The 6,552-nt window shown below is 38.9% G+C and overlaps 1 pseudogene; it reads right to left on the bottom strand.

Moving 5' to 3' along the window:
• Positions 1-2,619: 2,619 nt before the first annotated feature.
• LOC114238551 (dynein light chain 1, cytoplasmic-like) lies at positions 2,620-2,846 on the bottom strand (annotated as a pseudogene).
• Positions 2,847-6,552: the final 3,706 nt, after the last annotated feature.

Raw genomic sequence — 6,552 nt, 5'->3', positions numbered from 1 at the left:
AGAAAAAGAGGGAAAAAGGCATAAGGGCCTCCTCTGGTGGTATAGGTGTGTAGAATTAAGTGCATGCACACACACATACACAGATCAACACTTTATGACAATCTGCTAAAATGAAGGCTAAGATATTGCATAGTAATTATGATATGTCACCTACCTCTTACCTGACACATTGTCCTACTAAGTCATTGGCTACTGGAGCTTGGTTATTGATTCTCATGGCCATGATCTCTTGGAGAGAGAGGAGAGAGGTGCTGTGCCTACTTGGAATGCTTTCCTATCTTCTTGAAATCTTCCTATTGTTTAAAGTTCTCTTTATTCTGGTTAAGATAGTATGAAGAAAGAGTATAGAGAGAGTAAGTAGGTCAAAGGCTGAATGCTTAGGATCTCCTAACCCTTACTCTTCAAATTCACAATCTCCTTTGATGAACAGGAGAGGAGGTACTCTGTTGGAGGAGAATATCACTTCATACGAAGTTTAATAATCCCTCTTGACATGTTCTATTCAGTTTGATCCAGCAATGGTTCCAAACCCTAAGAATGTTAAATCAAATTACCGGAAACAACAGAAGTTTGACAAAATGGTCCAAAAAAATGAAAAAACACACAAAATGAAAGGGGACATTTTGGGACTTTAGTTTTAGGGTCAGCTGGGCCTAAATTGGGAATTAAGAGGAACTGAAGGGCTGTTGAAGAATTTACCAGAAAACAGATAGTTTATATGGACACATATTTTTCATACCAAAGTCAGGACACAGGGCTGGCAAATATGAGAGAGTTTATGGGACAAAGAGATGAACACTTTCAGCTGAGGGTGCCTTGGGAAATCCGGATCACAGAGTCAATGAAAAGTGAAGAGGTTAGGAAATGGCAAAGTCAGACAACTAAGTAAAGGGGAAATAAGCTGTTGATCCTACAAACCCTGCTCATCTTTTGTGATTGATGTGCATAATTTCCAAACCAATATCCTTTCTTTTTTCAAATTAACTGAACTCTTATTTTACTGTGTGGAAATATGCCTAGCTACAAAAGGCATTTCCCAGCCTCCCTTTCCGCTATGAGTAGCCATGTGACGCAGTTCTGGACAATGAGATGTAAGCAGAATTTCCTGGGAGGGGCTTCTGAGAAATTCTTTGAAAGGAGCAGAATTAGACGGTCTTTGTCCTTTCCCTCTTTTCAACTGAAGCACTGACTCAAAATTTGATATGAAGGAACAGTCTTGGCACAAGGCAGCAGCATGAGAAGGGAAGGCACCTGCAAAGGAAGAGCGAAGACGAGGGAAAAATTAGAAAGAACCTAGATCCTTGAGGGCATCAGAGTGTTACCATTCATTCTTCGACTGCCAAACTCTGGACGCATTTTATGTGACAAAAATGAAGCCCCTGAATGGTTTAGGTTGCTATTTTTATGGTTTTCTTTCCAGCTGACCCCAACTTTAACATAGAACTCTTAATGAGAGCTGTTTTTTTGCATATTACCAAATTCTTCTATGCAATGTCTGAGAGCAGGAATTGTCAGCGCTAATAGGATCTTTGCTCTACCCCATTCAGAATATAAATCTTCCTGAGTAGACATCAAATGAAGTTGGTGCTGTCATTTTGGTTTCTTTCCTACTGAAAATGACAGGCCGGTGGCTAAGAGACCATACTGTGGACTTAATGTGTAACAACCACTTAGTGACCATCAGCTTGTGTAATCTCTGGCAGCCCTGTTAAACTTTTTGTACCTCTGTTTCCTCATAAACTAAATGGGGTTAACAATACCTATCTCATAGGACCGTTCTGAAAATTGAATGAGATACGTTGTGTATAAAATTTAGCATGGTTCCTGGCTCATAAATCCTTAGCAGTAAATGGTGCTTATCATTTCAATTTGGTTTTTTCTAAAGCTTTGCAAAGTGTAAAGAGTTACACAAGTATATTATTCTTCTGATTATAATTGGGACACTTATTAAGCTATTGCCTTTCAGCTCCAAAGCATCTTTCTAGGTTCCGCTCAGCAACGTTGGGGCTAGGACTCCGCAAACCACATCCAGCCTTGCCGCCAGTTCCCTTTGCCTCTTCCATCAGGGGGCACTAGAGGGAGACGGCCAGTCTGGAGGAGGAAGCCACGCTCCTTCCCGTCTGTTTCCTGTTGGCTTCTGAGCTCTTCCTGTTCCTATGAGCTGCGCTCCAGCAGTGCTTTCCCATCCCGCGGCGGCAGTTCCTTCCTGAAGTCAGAATTGAATCCAGTTTGCAGTTCCTCTGACACTTTCAAATATTGTGCTTCATTTCAGTCACTGGCACCAGTCACACCTCCTTCTTGTTTATATATTTATGCATGCATGCATTTATTTATTTTTCACACTTCTCCATCAGATTTATTTATTTATTTTTTGAAAGGAATGGATTTTGAGAAGAAAAAACATGGGGAATAGATAAAAATTACAAATGTAGGCTGCTTTGCTAATTGTTTTATAACCACAAGAAATTAGAATGCCCTGTTCAAAACAAGACAATGAAATCTCAAAGATCGAGGTGTTTCTTTAGGCGAGGATGGAGATTTCAGTCTCCGGTATTTGGAATTTAGGCTGCAGTCCTTGTTTTTGGATAGATCACCGGGTGTGTGGTACAGTCCATGTTTCTAACCAGATCTGAACGGAAGAATGGCCACTTGGCTCAGGTGGAAGTAGATCAAGTGTTTAGTTACAGGGGTCGCGTAAGTACCGGAGTTCCTTCTGCGGTGCTGTGCCAGGTTGGCTTGTACTTGTCAAATGTCCTCCTCAGTGTTATATTTCTCCAACACCTGGGTAGCGCACTCCACCAAGCCCGTTGCATCTCCTCCGACATATCTGCATTTTTGATCACGGCCTTTCGGGTACACGTGGTTACCATGGAGCAGAGGCTGCCTCACCCTGCGGGGCCCCTCCTCCAGGCTACTAAGTTTCAGTAATTCCAGCTTCTTTGTTCCTCAGCCCTAGGGATGTTAGCGGTTTCCTGCAGTTGCTACCTCTGTGCCAGAGCCAGCCCATATTGGCTCGCAGAGTCTATTGTTAAATTTTCAGGAATTTTGCAAGTGAGATAGTAAACTGCTGGTAGCTGGAAATCTGCCATGCTGGGAGTATTTACACCATGAAAATTGGCAAATGCTGCAAATCAGATTTCCCCGACCAGAGATCTGGTTGTAACGCTTAGCAGCCCACCACTAATTAGAGTTCTCCTTTTACTCCTTCAGTTACCTAGTTAATTACTTTGTATCTAGTTAAGAATACTTTATATTCATCTCTCTCTATTCAGTTAACTGGTGTGGTTTCTGTATCCTGGATTGACCCTGAATGATACATTACCTTGTAGAGTTGTACCTCTATCAATCCCAGTTGTACTCCAGGAAAACTGGTGCGTGTAGTTTTGTTCTAAAAAGTGTCTAACACCTAGAATTTTATAAGTAATCAATTAACATGAGTTGTGTTACTAACTTTAGTTAACATCAATAACCTGAGTTGCTGCTGGTTCAGAGACTCCAATAGTCATGTGGAAAGCTATCTTGCCTGTTTTAGGATACAGTTTGTAATTCTTTTTTCTGTATAGAAGGGAAGGAGATATAGCCAATAACCACATTTTGCTGAGCAAGGAGGATGGCATGTTTCTTGAAAAAACCAAGTAAATAAAATCCTGTTCTCAACATGTTAGGCTAAAAGGAAAAACATTTCCTATTCTGGCACTTGTATAGATTGGGTCAGATTTCTGAAAAGCAAGGTATATTCGATATCTCTGATTCCTTAAGATATACGCTCTGGCTCTTGATAACTATATACTGCCTGTTAAGGTTTTCAAGCTCCATTTTAACTGCATAATTTTGCTTATTCGACTTGGAGCAACCTTCCGCTGGCTCTCCAAAGCTTTGATCTTGTTCAACATGTGTATGAGACTCCACAAAGTTATATTCTGAAAAAAGATGCCAACATTCCAACATAATTTCAAAATAACTTGCAAGAAAAAGCAAACTTTTCACACAAATCCTATATTTAAAGATGCCTTCCTTCCAATAACATTCATTAAGCGACCATCTGTTTGCCTTTGATTATCATCTGGACCACTAATAAGCGAGTTTAATCTGAGCAGTGTTATTTGCACGCTACTTCTAAATTTAGTGCCTTTCAAAGAAGTCAGCAAGGCTGGTCTCCAGGAAATATTGCCTTTGATGTAACATCTGGTTTTCAGGGAATTTCTATGTAGTGCCCAACCGGGGGGTGGACCAAAGGGCAAAGAGAAATCAAGTGACTTGCCCAGAGTCACGTAATGAGTTAATGACTTAACCTGGGTTACCTGCAGTTTCTATCTGTGGCTAAAAGTCCTAGCCTGCTTTTTTCTATTCTGTATGTTATATAGATACTGAACATGTAGACATAGATATTCCCTTCCCTGCATTCACGAATGGATAAATGTGTGGATCTGTAAGACTGGTTATAGATTTATTGATATTTATTTGCATCTTTCTATTTGGTGTTTCCTCTCTATATTTTGAGAAGAAAGGAAAATTTCCTGCATTATCCTCCCCTTTAGTAAAAAAAAAATGATTGGAAGTAACAGTGAATTGTTACTGACTGCAAAATCTTCTCTAGAAGTGAACTGACCTTCTTCCTTGCAAGGGAAATGGAAGGTTAAACTGTATGGACAACTCACTTGATTTGAGGGAAACTGAAAGGCATCATTACAGGCATCATCAACATTCAACCTTTCTCCCTTCTCTTTTGTCTTCTCTATTTTTCCCTCCTTTCTCCTTCCCAGGGCTGGAGATCACAGAGCTGTCAACACCTTAAATGCATGATTATAAAGAAAGTTCAAGGTTATGATGCTTTATTATAAAAGCAATTCTTTTTGTTACTTTACTGGGTCAATACGTTTTATAATCGATATGTGATTTTAATATCCTTGTACTAATTATAGCATAATGTATTCAATCTAATTAGTGCTTATAGCTTTAAAGGTATTTTCACATTTATGGTTTATTTCAATCTTCTCAGGTTTATATTATAAAACAGTTTGTATTTTATGTATGCTTAGAATTGTTTTTCCATAACCTAAAGGACCACTCCAATTTTTGTACAGCGAAGCATAACTTAATATCTTATAAATTAAAAAAATTAAAATTTTAATCTGACAAATTGGGGTTGAAGTCTCAGCTCTACTGGCTATGTGACCATGGGCAACTCACTAGATCTTTCTAACCTTCAATGTCCTCATCTGAAATACCTATCTCATAACACTGAGAGAATGAAATGAGATTATATGTAAAGCTGTTAGCACCGTGCTCTGATATACATTAAAAGTTCAGGAAATAGTCGTCAATTTTCTTTCTTGTTCTTTTTTTTTTTTTTTCTATAAAGTACATTAGTCTCCTGTGCTTGTTCTTGCCTGACTCTTAGAGATTTTATGAAAATCACAATCACATAGCGGAGTGAGAGAGGATCTTGGGAAACTGAGAAATCTGGATTAGAAGATTAAATGAAATGGTGTGTTAGTGACTTTTGCGTTTGGCTGGGCAAGATCCATTCCCTTTGCTTTGGGTAACGCCACCCTGATTCCCTTTAAGGGAGTTCCTTTTGCTCTTTTTTTTAGGACTTTGATCCTGGTGAAATAATGCAAGGGCAGGAAAATTGTTAAAATCACTTGGGGCCTTGAAGCGACTACCCATCAGAGAGGTCATAGTATGCTGAGTGGCTAAGAGCAAGACTCAGGAGCCAGATAGCCTGGGTTCAAATCCCTCACTAGCTAAATGACCATAGCTAGGGTGAGTTACTTAACCTCTTTCTTAAAAAAAACTTATGAATTGTTTATTTCTGGAATTTTTCTTTTAATGTTTTTGTTTTTCTAAAATTTTATATTGGCGTATAGCTGATTAACAGTAATGTGTTAATTTTAGGTCTACAGCAAAGCAATTCAGTTATACATATACTTGTATCTATTCTTTTTCGAATTCTTTTCCCGTTTAGGTTATTACAGAATATTGAGCAGAGTTCCCTGTGCTATACAATAGGTCCTTGTTGTACTTAACCTCTTTATGCCAAGTTTCTTTATCTCTACAATGGAGTCATTAATAGTACCTAACTCATAGGGTTGTTATGAGAATTAAATAAGTTAGACTATCTAAAGGGTTTAGGATATGCCTAGTACCGATTAAATACAGTATACATTATAACTGCAGCTGCTAACACTGGAAATATTATTACTCTGTTCTTGCCTTGAGACATCCAGACCTACCTTCCTTCCTGTTCTTCCCTGATCCTGGTTCTCCAGCCTTCCCTTTGATTCTGAGGGAGCTACCCCAAATCCCTTTTATAAACTTCTTTACTGCCTAAAGTAGCCAGAGTTGGTCTCTGTTCCTTGCAACCATATGATCTTAAGTAATAAGAATGGTCCTGAGAAACCATGACATCCCATCTCCTCTTTTTATAGATTTTTAATATAGATTAGAAAACTAAGTGAAATCCCTTGGATGAGCTCACTTAGCATGTAAATAGCAGTATTTGGATTAGTGTCTGGCTATACTGACAACTACTTGTGGACTTTGTCTAGT

This window comes from Balaenoptera acutorostrata, chromosome 5, assembly GCF_949987535.1.
Source record: "Balaenoptera acutorostrata chromosome 5, mBalAcu1.1, whole genome shotgun sequence".
Lineage (NCBI taxonomy): Eukaryota > Metazoa > Chordata > Mammalia > Artiodactyla > Balaenopteridae > Balaenoptera > Balaenoptera acutorostrata.
This window is presented reverse-complemented; position numbering and strand designations above follow the sequence as displayed.